This window comes from Arvicanthis niloticus, chromosome 16 (assembly GCF_011762505.2).
Source record: "Arvicanthis niloticus isolate mArvNil1 chromosome 16, mArvNil1.pat.X, whole genome shotgun sequence".
In the NCBI taxonomy this organism is placed as follows: Eukaryota; Metazoa; Chordata; class Mammalia; order Rodentia; family Muridae; genus Arvicanthis; species Arvicanthis niloticus.
Window position 1 is genome coordinate 30135120 of NC_047673.1, and position 17222 is coordinate 30152341.

At 37.1% G+C, this 17222-nt stretch overlaps 1 pseudogene; it reads left to right on the top strand.

Moving 5' to 3' along the window:
• Window positions 1-10266: 10266 nt before the first annotated feature.
• Window positions 10267-11353, top strand: LOC117721635 (heterogeneous nuclear ribonucleoprotein C pseudogene; annotated as a pseudogene).
• The last annotated feature ends 5869 nt before the right edge of the window (window positions 11354-17222 follow it).

The window sequence follows — 17222 nt, forward strand, 5'->3', positions numbered from 1 at the left end:
AAATGAGAAGGAATTCTTTATCATTTAGTCTTATGGGAACTACAGTAGATTTTGTTTTAGGGATTATGATAGGAAAGACACCTTTGAAATGATACAGAGTGGAAATAAATGACCATGTTTTGCTTCAGGAATATTTGTGACTTTTCCAGAGGATGGCATTATAAAAGTAATCTTAGCAAGTGTTAAACTTATACATTGGGTCCTTTTACCCTGAAAAGCAGTTACAATACTGTCTATGACTTCATGGTTCTTGCCTTTATCAATCCAGGTGTATGTGGTCAGAACAAAAGGTATTAAAGGAATTCTAGATTTGAGTGAAAGAGGCTAGCTTTGAATTCTGATCCCATCATTGCTGCAGGAACTGCTTCCATAGTAACCTCCATCATTAGAAAAGGAGAGCATGAGCCACATCCTTTCCTGCATCATCAAACACATGAAACACAACTCTGAAGTAACTGTAAGTTGTTGTTGGGAGTGACCTCTTTAAATATAATGCAGTGGGAATTCAACTAAACATATAATCTAGAACATTAAAACTCCTAGTACAGTGCCAGCAACCAGCCAGAGGGAGCTGAATACACACTGTTGACATACGTGACCCTTTAATACTTCAGTGGAAAACAATTTTCTATTTGGGATTTTTTGTGTTTACTGTTTCTATTTGAAAAACCACAAATATGCCCGGGGAAACATGATTGTTTATTTCTATCTAGTAGTAGTTCACTGTAGTAAAGTTAATGTCCGAAATTCAGAGAAATCTCTCTTTTGGTCATAGTAGCATCTGTAATCCCTTGTACAGGAACAGGAGAAAGTGGCAGGTCAGGGAAGTTGTCAGAAGCATCATTCAAGTTATAAATGAAAGTATTAGTAAGCTTCCTCGGAGAAGGCTGAGTTGTAAGAAACTGGAAATGGGAAACGTTGACCCTAGAGAGAAATTCTTCACACAATATTTAGTTTGCTTCCTCAGAGACTACTCCTTTCAATTTTAGAACAGTACTGCTCACTGAGATTTTGCAGTTAAATAGCTTTTCTACAACCAATTGTGGATTCAGTTCTAAAAAAAGAGCAAAAGAAGCAAAAATGTTTGCAGAAGGGGAAAAGTACTGTCTGGCTTACAGTACTTCACTTGGCTCCTGTGTTACAGGCACAAAGCATGTTTAATATATAGCTTGCTTATTTTAAACACATTCTCTCAAACCTACTTTTCATTTCCCAACTTGCTGAAATGGCGTCTATTTGTTTCTAGAACATATCCACAAGAGTTTTTAAATTTTCTTTTGACACTACAAAAAAAGAGAAAACTTTGATATAACATCTACAAGTAGCACACTAATTTACAGAGATTTATCCAGTTCCATACTCAGAACTAATACACTTTAAGCATATACATATGTGTATATGTGTGTGCGTATGTGTGTTATGTATACTATATATTACACACACACTCATATTAGGTGACAGAATGTCAAAACTTTTAATCTAACAAGACTCGATGACTCAAGATATAGAGTTGTATTTCTTGCAAGCTGCAAAGACTCAGATGACTAGATTATATTCTGTACCCAGAAGCAACATGTCTTGTTTGTAGAGTAGAAGAGGTAAATCACTAGCCTGATACTGTAGGAAAATGCTTCCCCTAGACTTCAGGCAGTAAAAACTTCAAGAGGTAGAAAAATGTCTTTTATATTTATTGTACTCCTGATTTGCAGTATTTCCTAAATCAGAGTAATAAATAAAAGGTGCTTTCATTCTGTGGTTTTTTTGTTTTTTTTTTGTTTTTTTTTTTTTTGAGCTTATGACTGGACTTGAGAAGAAAGGGAACTGTAAAGCACTGAGGCAGCAGGAGGAGAATGCAGGGCTCAGACTGACTCAAAGAGCTACATGTGTAGACACGACTATAGCCCTTCCAGGGATTATCTGTTGATGACCATACACTCTTTTCCCAAGGGCTTCTTATATGTTCTCTTGTTGAAGTTCTAACCCCTTACAGACCTTCTCATTTCAAAAATCATTTCACACTGCATTGAATCAGACTATCCTACTGGCTTTTTCTTAGTCAAATAATCAAAAATACATTAAAATGAAAGAAATAAGCAACTCATCGGTTATTTATACCTCAAATTGATACTTCATTCAAGAAAGCATGTGTTTTTAGAAATGTATTTTGTTGTTGTTTGAAATATGGTGAATTTATTTTACACCTATACAAAATCAATGGTTTTACTACAGTATGAAGATTTATATAACAAGAGGTCATGAAAAAGTGGAGTGGGATATGTGGGACTCGATGTCCAACCTGGGGTGTCAGGTCATTAACATGTTGCTAAGGAGCGTATCTAAATTAATTCTGCAGAACTTAATTGAAATGCAGCATGAACATGACAATTTCCAGGTTTACCTTCAAGGACCTTTCTTTAGGATGAACTGTAAGGTCTAGATTTCAGTGTGGGAAGAATTGTATATATATATATATATGAATAAAAAGTTCACACTTGAAATTTCATGGAATTTTAAGGCCCAAACCTAATAGGTTTGTTTAACTTCCAGAGACAACTGGTGTGCTACTCGAAAACACATTAAGCATCCAGTTCAAATCCCAACCCAACCTGTGACCTCCTTATTAGAGTTCTTTCAATCTATTAAAGCTGACAGGCTCAATTCGGTTCCTGGTTGAAGGGCCTGTATATAATTCACTCCAATTAAACCAGTATTATTTACGTTGGCCGACAGAAAAATTCTACAATACAGCTTAATTTTAGCTGTGATGCCAAAGTAAGCATTGCTGTCAGCTGTCTATGCAAGGTTTATTGATATTTCAAAGTTCTGATTAACTTTCTGGTAGATAGAGCCTCCAAACAGTATTACTGTTTACACAGGTATGAAGTTAGAAGTTTTCAGCCTTGTAACCCAGAGCAAAATTATTCTGAAACAGTTTGGAATTGGCTGAGTTTTGACCACCTTTAAAGGCCAATACAGTCAAGCCAGAAGAATCTGTCAACATTACTGCCTAGTTTAAAACAATCCTATTTCTAGGAGGTCATCTTCATTTGGGTTATTATTGCTATGATGAAATACCATGATCATAAGCAAGTTAGGGAGGACAGAGTTTATTTGACTTATGCTTGCAAACCCATAGATCATTACTGAAGGAAATCAGGACAAGATCTGAAACCAGGTTAAAACCTAGAGACAGGAGCTGATGCAGAGGCTGCAGAAGGGTGCTGCTTACTGCTGTGGTCCCCATGTGTGAGTTGCTCAGCCTGCTTTTTTCTAGAACCCAGGACCACCAGCTCAGGGATGACTTTACCCACAATAAACTAGGCTCTTCCACATCAATTACCAGTTAAGAAAAATGCCCTATAGGCGTGCCTATATCCCAAACTTATGGAGGCATTTTCGCAATTGGCGTGCCTTTCAGATGACTAGCTTTGTCAAGTTGACATAAAATCATCTGAACAGACAGATTTAGTTTTGTGTTCATCTTCCTTGTGTTTGGTACAATATGGTATTAGGAGCTGGTTTCAACCATTCAGTCAACTTATTCTCTCAAGAAATTTCTGTCCTAAGATTCTGTGTTTCGTTTTTTTTTTTTTTGGGGGGGGGGTGAAGCTAAGTCCATACTTACAGATCTTGTACTTAGTCTCTAGTATATCAGATGCTTTTTCCTGTATCAGCAGAAACATGGGCTGAAGTAGAAAATTTCACTGCACTACTTTGTTCTTAGATCTGTTTTGATCATGCCAAACCCATATCCTTTGTGTAAGATGTCCTTGGCAGCCTTTCCCAGGCCAAAGTGAGTTGGTCTGTTTAAAAAATCTAGACTCATCCTGCTCCATCAAAGCAATGTTGAAGGCCTCCTGAAAATATATTTTCTAATAGTCTTATTTCCACTTCTATTTCTAGTAACGATAATTTTCACTTCATTCCTCGGGACTAAATAGAATTCCTTTAAATATATGTATATATTATATATGCTTTAATCGTTTTTACAATGAAAGCAGATAAGTGAATCATTAATAGGAAGAAAATTGAGGATCCAAATAGTTCTTGTGGGAATTGACTCCATCATCAAAACCAGTGTTCAAAATGGAGGAAAAAAATGTGATCACTCCATGTTTAAATACATAGAGATGTGTTTGTGTATGTGTGTGTTTGCGTGTGCATGCATGTGTGTGCGTGTGCATGCACACACATGCACAATGTGGTGTGTTAGGAGAATGCAAATCAAACAAACGAATGAATGGATCCGTTTGGGTATATTCTACTTTTAAAGTGTGTGCTTACTGAAAGAACGTGTGAATTCTCAAATTTTTTAGGTCAAATCAACACCTTAACGTTTTCTCTAGTGAGAACTCACTCCCAGATGAGTGATGTGCTTAGCTATGATCAATAGGAATTCTTTTTCTGAGATAGTAATGTATGCATTTTAGCTATGGATTTCTGGTTCTCCTGTAGTAGTATATTAGAAAATCAGTTCTACACTTACACTAGAGACTGATATACATTTAAGAACTTACCTGTACTAAGCTATTCAGGTAATGCCTCCCCCACCCCTTTGCTGATAATGAATGATAATTGAGAAGAACTCTTAAAAATGTCCTCTTCACATTGTGGTATCCCCCAATCACCTATTAAGCATTGTAATAAATTTACCCTGAAGTCCACACTACCTTAATTCTCCCTTTTCTTCTTCTGTTCACAGCATTGGAAGCTCTCTAAAAAGTTACATAATTTGCCTATTATGGGTGCAACAGATACTACATATTGAACAAGACAGAAGACGTCCTAAAGAAACCTTATCTTACAAAACTAAATGGAAAACTTACCCAAACTCATGGCTTCTGGTGAGCTGTACCTGTATGAGCAATGCTTGCAACATTATCTTTGCCTAGTAATCTGGGCGGGCACAGGGAGAGCCTGGAGAAGCCTCAGGCCTGAGCCTTATAGGTGCAAGAATTCTAGCTCCTACACAGTACCATAACGAACTCCTTTTATATCAATCTTGGGGCTTGGGTAAAGGATGAAAAGACAAAGAGGTTGTGAAGTTCTGATGAATCAGAGAATTAAAGGTAAAATTAATTCTGTTTTAGTGGATCTAATATGTCAAGATTTTTAACTGTCTATTTCAGTAGTAGATATTTTTGGATACTGGGAAATAACACAACATTGTTGATTTCGTTGAAAGAGAGTACATTCTGGACATCTTAGGGCAAAAAGCATTGAAACATAGAAATATTTTATGGTTTTATGAATCAGTAATCTTAAATTAAATGATATAGCATAGTTTATTTTTCTATCATACTATGCAAGCATGCAATAATTTGTAGTCATGTACATAACGACTATTAAATTTTTTTTTGATAATAGGGGCTGCTACTTTCTTGCAGTATTTGAAATGTAGTTTACCTAACATTATCCTCCAAATAGATGGTATTCCAAAGACAATATATAAGTGAAATGGCCTATAATGATACTCATAAGAGCAAACTGAAGGATAAACATGATAAAAACAGATTAAAAGAATGCAATAATTTAATGAATTAAAAGTACATAAACTTGTATATGAAGAAATTCAGTGGTATAAAAAATACCACTGCTATGTTGAGTTCAATGGAATTGTCTTATGTCTGGATATGTACCAATACATTCAGAGGGAATGAGGATAGAACTCTCACACATTCTTGCTAATCTCCGTTACAGGTTTCAGAAAAGAAGGCCCAACAAATCTAAATGTAAGGATGCTGAGCTATACCAGCACAGTGAGAATTTGGAAAACACCATGTGCAGCAACTGCTTGCCTCTACATATACTTTTCTTTTAGTATTTTATAGTTCTGATAGAGTGAACATACATGCAAGTTGTCTGTAGAAAGATGATGTCACAGATACATTCCTATTTCTCGACTTCCAGGTAGGGAGAAGAAAATTGGCCTGACTAATCTTTATCAACTTAAACTTGAACAAAGGACACCTTAGGGGGAAAAAATGAGTCTATATTTCTTAACATATACTCAACAAAGAAGTTCAACAAAGAAAAAAGAAGTCGGGAACCACTTACTATGAGAAGGCAGAGACTGAAAGAGTTTTAGAAAGTTTTATTTAAAAACTTGACTTCAAATGCAACCCACTTCATTCCACAGTTAGACAGAGTGGTGCTTCAAGTGTGAAAGGTAGATCACTTCTGACATATTTGGGCCAGGTACAAAATTAGAGTGTTTACACTCTCAGGGATTCCTGCCAATTGCTCCAATGTCACCCCACCTTCTGGAGTAATCAGGAGTTCCTCCTGGGTTCCTTTGCTGGTGCAGCTTAAGTAAGCAGTTTGCAGTTTTCTTTCCTGCAGGTAGTGAGAGTTTATTCATCTTGCCTCCTAATTGGCTTACTTATGAGCATAAAGAAGAATGGATGTGGTTTTCACATGGAGACAAAGAGCCCTCCCTGTGACAGGGCAGAACCAAGTATCATTCCTGTGACAACAGCATCAAACCAGCTCAAATAAGATAGGGAGATGGGGCAGGAAGAAATTACGATAGTTCGCTAATTAAAATAGTAGGGCATTCAGAGGAGAAATGCAGTCTGGCATTTAATAAAGGAAGAAAATTGTTCAGTGAGAGGAAGAAAACAAGACACCAAATATTTTCTACTTTTTATGAAACTGGGAGAGAGAGAGAGAGAGAGAGAGAGAGAGAGAGAGAGAGAGAGAGAGAGAAAGAGACAGAGAGAGACAGACAGAGAGACAGAGACAGAGACACAGAGAGGGGGCATGGCAGGTCCAATAGTATCATTCTAGGTAAAAATATTACATTACAAGGCTTATATTTGATTACCATGTCAGAGTTTAGAACTTTGTGATAAAATGGAAACTGCAGGTATGTATTCAGGACTACAGATGTATCTGTGCCACTTGCAACAGGCTACTGTGGCAGGACTTGTATTCATCACCCATCGATGTGGTTTCAGTGAGGACTCTGAAAGTCCTTTTGAATGGTTAGTATAAAATGCTTACTTTGAGTGTCGAGGTATCACTCAGTAACTGCTTAGGAAAAACTAGAGTCACTGTATTAGGTGTGGCTAGCGGTTATAATTTAGGTAGAAATAGCATTAAATCAAAGAGCTTAATATTTAATTTCTACATGGGATTCTTGAATCACTTCCAGATGCATTTAGAAAGAAATCTCTGTGAATGCTGCAGATTGTCATGCCTTCTGGAGGGTGATGCCACGATCATCATTTTTTTTCTTTATTAACCATAAATGGAAAACAACTATTATTTCTCTCAGTCAAAAGATATGGCCTAATCTTTCAAAGGTTACTTCAGTTCAAAATGAGGAAAATCCTGCTATCTCATCCCTCCAAGTAAGGAGAGATTTGTTTCCTTTCAGCGCTTTGGAGTAGCTGAATCAAAGGTGTCAGAGTCTAGGGATGTTTGGTTAAATATGATCAAAACACAGGTAAGGCATGCCTTCAGGTTCAGACAGTGAGAAACACATGTTTATTTAACTCAGAAAGAAGATGTAAAGCCTTTTTGTTTAAAAATAAGAATTAGGAATGCGTCTATCTTTTGCTAATCATGTAGATTGTTTAGTGAGGAGAAAGGTGGTGGGTGAGTGAGGGCTGAAATTTCTGTACCAGGATAATCAAGCCCATGTGGTAGATAAAAGTATAAGGATATTTATCAAATGAGCCTAAAAGGCTTAGTAAAAAAATTGCTTAACAAGCAGAATCTGAACTTTTGTAATGAGTTTATTTGGAGCATGATACAGCTCCTGGTTGCCAGAAGTGGTTATAAAAATGGTAGCATTTATTCTTCCTAACACCCACTCGTCCATCTTGTTCCAAACCTGTACTCAGTGGAATGATCCACTGGGACCTAAAGTGCCTGTGGAAAGAAAATTTATTTTTTGAGGAATAAGCTCAAAAGAGCAGGGCTGTATACCAGAAGAAGCAAAAGCATTAATATTTAAGGGTCTCTACCATGAGCTGGGCACTAAGCTGGGCTTCACATGTGTGACTCATTTTAATGAGAACCCAAAAGACAAAACTCTGTAGAAAGTCTTCTAAGTCCAAGTTTTGGCAGCAAGATAATGTCAGTGCGAAATTCCAGAATCCGTGGACAGACTGCCCCAACTGGGAGCTTGACAAAAGGATCTCAGCATGTGATCCTACTTTCCTCCCAGTTGCTCACCCACATGAAGATGAAGACTGTAGAACTGGCTGGGGTACCGATTTAAAGATTTAGAATATACTTGGGACAAAGTCATGCCCAACAGAGGGAGAAACAATCCAATTAGACACCATCCATAAAAATACTTCGACACCTGGTACTTAAAAGTAAATCATTACTGAAAAGAAGCAGCAAATGTTTATTGAGCCATGTGGTTCTGATCACTATTTTCTGCCCGGTGTGGCCCAGTTTTGTGTGGATTCTCATGAGTAATGTGAGCCAGAGCCAGCCTTTGGATGCCTAGTCCTGTGTTCTTGTCACTAAAATATTCTGCCTGAGGAATCGCTTGACTGATTGTCCAGTTGGAGAATGTAGTCAGCCAATTTAGGGAAGAATGGGTGGATTCTTTAAATAAGAATCTTAATTCATTCCTTAAAATGAATTGGGCTCAAATTACTTAAAAATATATCCTCTTCTGGGTGATTAAAATGTAATGAGAGAATCTGCTCAGGTGGGTTTTTAAAGTGCTTGTGACTACGTTATGTCAAGCAACTTGTCAAACAATTTAAACCCACAGATTTCTCTAACATGAGAATGAAATTTGGTGCATTCCTTCGGTAATTTCTCTCCTGGAGCATTATGTTAATCTACTCGCATTACATATGAAATACATTTCCTTCAAATGGGGCTGTCTTTAATTTGCTATATCCAGCTTAATGATGATGAGGCAATTCTGTAATTATGCTATCAAAGCAGCATGCTTCAAGGTTTCTGACAATGACTATTCATTCATCCATTCCAATAAATATTTAATGAGATACATGCCAAGTATTTTCTAGGTATTGAGGATAAATAAAAAAAATCAAAGTACAATCTTTCATTCTTTCCAGAAACTTCCTTTTTAGATAGAGAGACAAAAAAAAAAAAAAAAAAAAAAAAAAACCCAAGATGATATATTTGTTATAGTTTCAGATATATTAAAGTTATAAAGAAAAAAATAGAATAGATTAGACAGTAGTGATTATTTGGTAGAGCATAAGGGGAGTGAGTAAATTAACAACAGCACCTTTGGGGAAATTGAATTGTAGAGGGAACCTGAATGGAGGGAGCAAAGAGCTGGATGAGTAATGTTTAATTGATGGAAAAAAGTAAAGGATGAATGGAGGAGTATTTGGGCCAAGAAGAAGCCAGACATAAAGCTGGATAGCTGACAGTGCACGCTCATGTTATCCATGTACAGATTTACCCTGGGTAAGAAAGATGGAAGCTCATGGTTCAGAGAACTGATTTTACCTTCTTTGTAGAAAATAGGTTGCAAGGAAACAGTGAAGGCCTAGAAGACACCTAATGATGTCCAATGAAGCCAAGGAGGGAGATGGTGATGGTGGTTTATGAGGATTCTCCAGAGACCTGGGTTAACATCACACATTCAGACATGCACACAAATACACACCTAGACAGACACATACACATCATACACATTCGTGCATGAGTGTACACATACACACACTCAGAGTAAAGGATGAGTAATAGATGAGTAATGTTTCAAGTGATAGAAACAAGTCAAGAATAAAAGCAGGAATGTTTAGGTTAATACTTATATATATTGAGTAATACACATGCACAAATACAGACACACACACACACACACACACTACCCCTCCTATCTGGATTCACTTTGTTGTTTGGTTGTTCTTAGAAGCCTGTTCTTGTGTAATGAGAGACAGAAAGAGAGTGGATCCAGATGGGAGAAGAAGTAGGGAAAGACACACACACACACACACACACACACACAAAGTGATAAAAGTGGAGAATATTTCAGAAAGACCAAGGCATGGTGCAGTAGGGATTGTTTTATTCTATTGTTGATGATAAACACCATGAACATTGAATTAGGTTAGGGTGTGATACGATATGTACTTTGGAAAGAAATGCTTTGGTAAGGTGTTTGGATAAGGAGTCAGATATAGTCTGGAGCAATTCTCATTAAAAATTATCACGACATTTTGTGAGGAGACAGAGTGAACGGTCGTGTGGCTCCTTGCTGTTGTAGCTCCGGCAACTCGGCGTAGACGTTCAGTAGGAGAGGCAGTCTCTTCTCTCCTAACTCTTGTGAGATTTTTTTGATCTTCAGCTACATTTTCAGCTTTGTGAGAAACCTCATTATCAAAGGAGATGGCTAGCAATATTACCAACAAAACAGATCCTCGATCCATACATTCCTGTGTTTTCATTGGGAATCTCAATACTCTGGTGGTCAAGAAGTCTGATGTGGAGGCCATATTTTCAAAGTATGGCAAAGTTGTGGGTTGCTCTGTGCATAAGGGCTTTGCCTTTGTCCAGTATGTTAATGAAAGAAATGCCCAAGCTGCTGTAGCTGGAGAGGATGGGAGAATGATCGCTGGCCAGGTTTTAGATATTAACCTGGCTGTAGAGCCAAAAGTGACCCGAGGAAAAGCGGGTGTGAAACGATCTGCAGCAGAGATGTACGGTTCCTCATTTGATTTGCACTATGACTTTCAACGGGATTATTATGACAGGATGTACAGTTACCCAGCTCGTGTTCCTCCTCCTCCTCCTCCTCCTCCTCCTCCTCCTCCTCCTCCTCCTCCTCCTCCTCCTCCTCCTCCTCCTCCTCCTCCTCCTCCCCCTCCTCCTCCTCCTCCTCCTCCTCCTCCTCCTCCTCCTCCTCCTATTGCTAGAGCTGTGGTGCCTTCCAAACGCCCGCGTGTGTCAGGGAACACTTCACGAAGGGGCAAAAGTGGATTCAATTCGAAGAGTGGACAACGGGGATCTTCTTCCAAGTCTGGAAAGTTGAAAGGTGATGACCTTCAGGCCACAAAAAAGGAGCTGACTCGGATAAAACAAAAAGTGGATTCTCTGCTGGAAAGCCTGGAAAAAAAATTGAAAAAGAACAAAGCAAACAAGCAGTAGAGATGAAGAATGAAAAGTCTGAAGAAGAGCAGAGCAGTGCCTCTGTGAAAAAAGACGAGACTAATGTGAAGATGGAGTCTGAGCCGGTGCAGATGACTCGGCTGAGGAGGGTGACCTACTGGGTGATGACGATAATGAAGATCGCGGGGATGACCAGCTGGAGTTGAAGGATGATGAAAAAGAGCCCAAGGAAGGAGAAGATGACAGAGACAGTGCAAATGAGAAGGATGACTCTTAAGCACATAGTAGAGCTTAGAAATCTTATCCCATTATTATTTACCTAGGCGCTTGTGAGAGATCAAAGTAACCAGATCATCTCCCCTAGAATCTTCTGCACATTCTCACTGTTCTCCCTCCTTATCCTTCCTGTGTTCATTAATTCATAATTGCCCTGTGCCTAGTTCCATTTTCACTTCCTTTGTTGCTCTGTAGTAGTTTCGTTAAGTCTTACCTTGTAAGTTTTGCTTTAATTTTGATACCTCTTTGTCTTAACAATAAAAAGTTGTATGGTTTTTATCAGCTGTCTCCAAAATGATCTCTTGTTATGCAGGGAGTACAGTTCTTCCCAGTCATGATTTCAGTAGTTGCTTCCCTAACTGCAGAGGCATCTCATTTCCTTGTAACCCGGAGAGCAGCTTTGCATTAGAGGTGTGTTTTCCTTCACATGAGTGGGATTGTTACAACCCGAATGTAACCATGTATTTTTGTGAATGGGAGTTGGCATGTCAAATGCATCTTACAGGAAAATAGTGTAATAGTCTTAATATTTGTTTTCTAAAGTTATACCATGGGTTATTTTTTGTGAACAGCCTGATGTTTGAGATCTTTTTCTCAAAAATAAACAATTCCTTATTAAACCAGGAAAAAAAAAATTATCACGACAAACTGCAATGGAGTGTGCTTGTTAAACGCTTTAATTTTTGCTACATAGTCCTTAATTTTGAGGACAAAGAAAACAGAACAGTGGCTAGGGCTCTAGAGAAGATGAATTGTAACTTTCATGAGTTATACTTTATCTGCCCCAGCATCATATTTATTTAACTTCCAGTGTTTCAGCCCCTGAAACATTAGCTTCTGCATCATCAGAAGAATTTATACTACACTATTAAAGATGTTAACCCTAATTGTAGCTAATCACTGCTTATAAATATAATTGAATTGGGGATTCTAGGCTAAAAACAAGAATGAAGGCTTTTGTCATCCTTTTAATAGTAGCTCAGATACTGATTGGCAGTAAAATGGGTTTTCTCTAAACAACAGAAGGTTGAATTAAAACTTACTCTTTAGACCCAGTCCATGAGATGGACTTCTTTGGTGATCACAAACCAGAGACTAGTTACCCTAAAACAAAATATGACTGGTCTTTTAAAAGTATCAATAAGATGACTCCTAAGGATATTCTGCTATTCTTGTAGATTGATACCTTACTCAACCACCATCAGAGAAACTCCCTCCTGCAGCAGATAGGAACAAATACAGAGACCTCCAGCCAGATATCACAAAGACACATACGCACGCATATGCGTGCGTGCACACACACACACACACACACACACACACACACACACACACAGAGAGAGAGAGAGAGAGAGAGAGAGAGACAGAGAGAGACAGAGACAGAGACAGAGACAGAGACAGAGACAGAGACAGAGACAGAGATCTTGGAACACTGAGCTAAAAATCCTTTTATGTCTCCACAAGATTCCTCCCCTCAGAGCTCAGGGAACCCCGGAAGAGGAGGAGGCAAAAAAGTGTAAGAGTCAGAGAGGATGGAGGACACAGAAGAACAAAGCCCTCTAAATCAACCAAGCAAAGGTCATATGAACTCACAGAGACTGGGACACTACACATAGGACCTGACTGGGTCTGTTCCAGGCTCTCTGCATATACATTATGGCTTCTAGTTTGTGTTTTTATGGGACTCCTGGGTGTAGACTGAGTTAGTCTCTAATTCTGTGTTCCCCTAGGCTCTTTTCCTTCTTGGTTTGTCTTGTCCAATTTTGATGTGATCATTTATTGTTTTTATCTATTTTTCTCTTAGAAGCCTGTTCTTATGTAATGAGAAACAGAAAGGGAGTGGCTCCCGCTGGTAGAAGTAGGAAAGAAGTGAAAGTAGTTGAGGGAGGGAGATTCTAATCAGGATATATTGTATGAGAAAAGAATCTGTTTTCAGTAAAAGGGGAAAAAAGAATTTCATGCTAATAACAATAACAACAAAAGCTAACTAGAAAAGAAAACAAATGTACTCTTTAAAGGAAATGATGTTGCTAGTTTTCCCATGCTATCTTGGAGGTTTAGTGATATATGATTAGATAAACTTTTTAAAACAAGAAATGAAGATATCAATATTGCATAATTCTCCCCCTGCCCCCAGAAGTATACGAAACATGGGCTTCTAAGAATACTTTCATCATAAAGGCTAAATAATACTATGGTATATAGAAGATTGGATGATTTCTGGATCAAGAGGGTTTTTTTTTTTTTTTTTTCCAGTGTGGCATAGTCTAGACATCTCAGTGAAATCTGTACTGAATTGCTGGATCAAACCTTTAGTGAATGAATAAAACTATTCTTTATACACTGGCTTTCAATACTTTAAAGGGCAATAACCTCTGGCAAGACTGAATCACCTTATTTGACCCTAACATCATGAATAGAAACCAAGATTGGCTGGAGGCTGCTGGCCCAATTTTATTTATAATTATTTTTCTAAATAGATCACCAGAGAACCAGAATTTATTTCAAAATATGATATGTTTTTAAAATGTTAAAATTGATATTTTATATTTTGTACTACTAATAGGATGAACCAGTTCATCAACTCATACAGATGTCCTTCAATAACATTAAATTACAGAGTGAATCAATTTTGATGCTGTTTATTTTTTCAGTCTAATTTGTATTAAATGTTGTTCTCTCAAAGCAGGGGAGTTCAATCACATGGTATTGAATAATTTGATGGTTTTATGTTATAGTAAGTGATAAAATCTCTGTACGTCATTTGTGTCCATTTTTGAAAACTTCTATATATTCATGTTATTTCTTATTAATTATTGATGTATTTATTAGTCTGCAATATCTGTCCACCAAAATTCTACTTACAGGAATTTGTGTAACATACACACACACACACACACACACACACACACACACACACACACTTCTTTCATTAGAGGAGAAATTGCCAAAGTACCTATAACTTTTTCAGAACAGTTGCCATGGTCTCTGGTGAATGTTCTTTCTTCTACAAAAATTGTGCTATTGAAACAGCCATGGAAATATTTCTTTTTTTCAGAATAAAATAATTTTGCTGTGATTATGAATCTAATATTATAAAACACAAGACATTAAAACTGTTAGGTATACAATCCCCTTCATACTGTATCTTCTTTCCCAATGGCTAAGACATAGTGAAATTGTACATAGCAAACAGTAAGACATTTCAGCTCTGCTTATGTATATGCCTAAATAGTTTGTTAGGTGTTTACCAATCTGGATTATTTGATCCTTATCTTTATCAGGTTTGTCAGGTTATTTAACAGATTCGGGAATGTAAAACTTCTTCAGACAAGAATAAATGCCACTGGTGGAGGGAGCTGTGATTGACTTTACTTCCTCCATCCTGAAATTTTAGTGCCTTACTTTGTCTTCCTTTTAATTTCTGCTATACAATGGAATCCTAAAAAGAACAATATAACAGTCTTTGTTATGTAGAGACTTCATTATAATTTTATGAAACTTTACACAATTTGCCATTATTGTGGCATATGAAACAAATTAAGAAACTATACAGTACTATTATTTGTATATTGTAAACTTAACTGACTGAAAATGAACAACTATAGATTAAAACCAGAGCATGAATATTTATCAGGGAACATTTCTGAAACTATAATTTACCAGGTCATAAATTGACACAAAAGTGAAAATTACCAAAACAGGACCCGATGCTTCTGGAATAATGATGTTAAGAACATTCAGCTACTAATAACTAATAACTACTAATTGAGCGTCAACTGGGACATAATTTAGCAACAGGATTCTGAGAATCTAATCATATATATTAAGGTGTTTAAAAATGTAATTAAGGAAACATTAAATAAACAGAAGTGCCATGTATATATAATGAGTCTTATTTCTTTTACTTTTGAGATTACAATATAATTCCATCATTTGCCTGTCTCTTTCTATCTCCAGACTCTTTCCATGTAGCTCCCATGCTACTTTCTTTCAAACTAACAGATGACCTCCTTTTCATTAATTGTTGTTCCATGTCTATGCATATATATTCCCCAAAGCATAAGTTCACCCTGCACACTCTGAATGATGCCACTTGTATGTATATTTTCAGGAATGGTCCTTTGGGATGAGACCTCAACTATACACAATGAGTCTTTTTCTTTGTCTTATTTTATTTGTGTGTGTGGGGGGGGCATCAGGTCAAACTCAGAGCCCTGTGTACATTAAGTGGGTGCTTTATCATGTGGATACATCTCTGGCCTTGTTTCTTTTGGGTTGGGGTAGGGTAGGGTTTTGCTATATAACTAAATCTGGTGGTGAAATTATGACCTTCATGCTTTAGCTTTCCAAGTATTGGAATTGCTTATGTTTTCCACATTGCCTATATACAACAATTTTGAAAATGGGTTGAAGATAAGAAATCAGTGAGAAACACAGCTTAGAAGAGTTTTTTAAACCAACTAGGAGAAAGGAGGATGCAGTTTGAGGAATTATGGGCAGCCTTGTTCCACAATGGAGTGTATCATATTGCAGTCACTGCTGTTTTCTGGACAATTCTTCATTGCTCATGCTCACCTCATGGAATACTCTCCCATGCGAGATTTTATAAAAATGTGATGTTTATATTTACTTTAATATTTAATTTAATATTTAGATTACTAGCACATTCTACCTAGTATGAGTTTCTCTGTGAAGGAGTCCAAGTCTTACTCATTATAGAGACACTGGTACTTGCTGTGATGTCATTGTACTGTGAGTGAATGTGTCGGTAATGTGTTTGTTTGAATGAGAGGTTCTCCCTACGAGTCTCAAATATTTCAATATTTGGTCCCTGCTTCAGGGCTGTTTGAAGAGGATTAGGAGATGTGGCTTGGTTAGAGATAGGATGTCCTAGGGGCTGGCTTTGACGTTTTGAAAAAAAGCATGACATTTTGAGTTCTCTCTACTTCCTCTTTATAGATCAAGATGTGAACTCTCAGTTGCTGCTCCATTGTCATGCTGGCCTGTGGGCTACCATGTCCTCTGCCCTGATGCTGATGGATGCCTGTCCACCTGAAACCCCAAAACTCAAATAAGTTAATCATCTTATAAGTTGACTTGGTCACATTGTTTTATCATAACAAGAAAGAAGTAACCAATATAGTTACCAATAATAAATAATGAATTAGTCAACATATCCATAAAAAATTAGAAAGAATTTGGATTGAGGAGATTTAATCATTTGTGTTCATTATTTCATTCTTCTTAAGTTGTCTTCTTTAGCATCTCTCACTACTCATATGTAATGCACATTTCACATTCTATACAGCCAGTGTAATATTACTGGAACTCAGATAATCACAAATCAAGTAGTGACATTTTATTAATCTCAGAGTTTTTCATCTAAAAGGTACTAGCACACAAACTACATCAACATCCTTGCTCCTTCTCTATGTTTAGCACCATGCACAGGGTTGGTTGTCAGTGTGAATAAGTCTACTTTCATTGTATGTAAGTCCTAGCAAGTACTGTTCATTTTATAGGACATCACGAATACTGAGTAAAGATTAAAGTCTCTGATTTTAGCCCATAGAATTGGAGAAAATATTTTCCACCTGTATACCTTGAATATAGGGTTAGTAATTAGTATATACTAAATGTTCATTAAACTAAACTCCAATAAAAGAGAGAACAGAGGTAAAGAATGAGCTGTGCAAGTAAATTGAGCTCTAAAATAAGAATTACAAATGACTAGGAAACCAGTATGAATGGGTTTGATAATCTTAGCCATCAGGACAATATAGACTGACACTACTGTAAGACTCAATCTAACCTCAGCCAAAATGAATATTGTAAAAAAGTGAAATAACAACAAATAATGGCTTAATATGGAAAAATGGGCACAC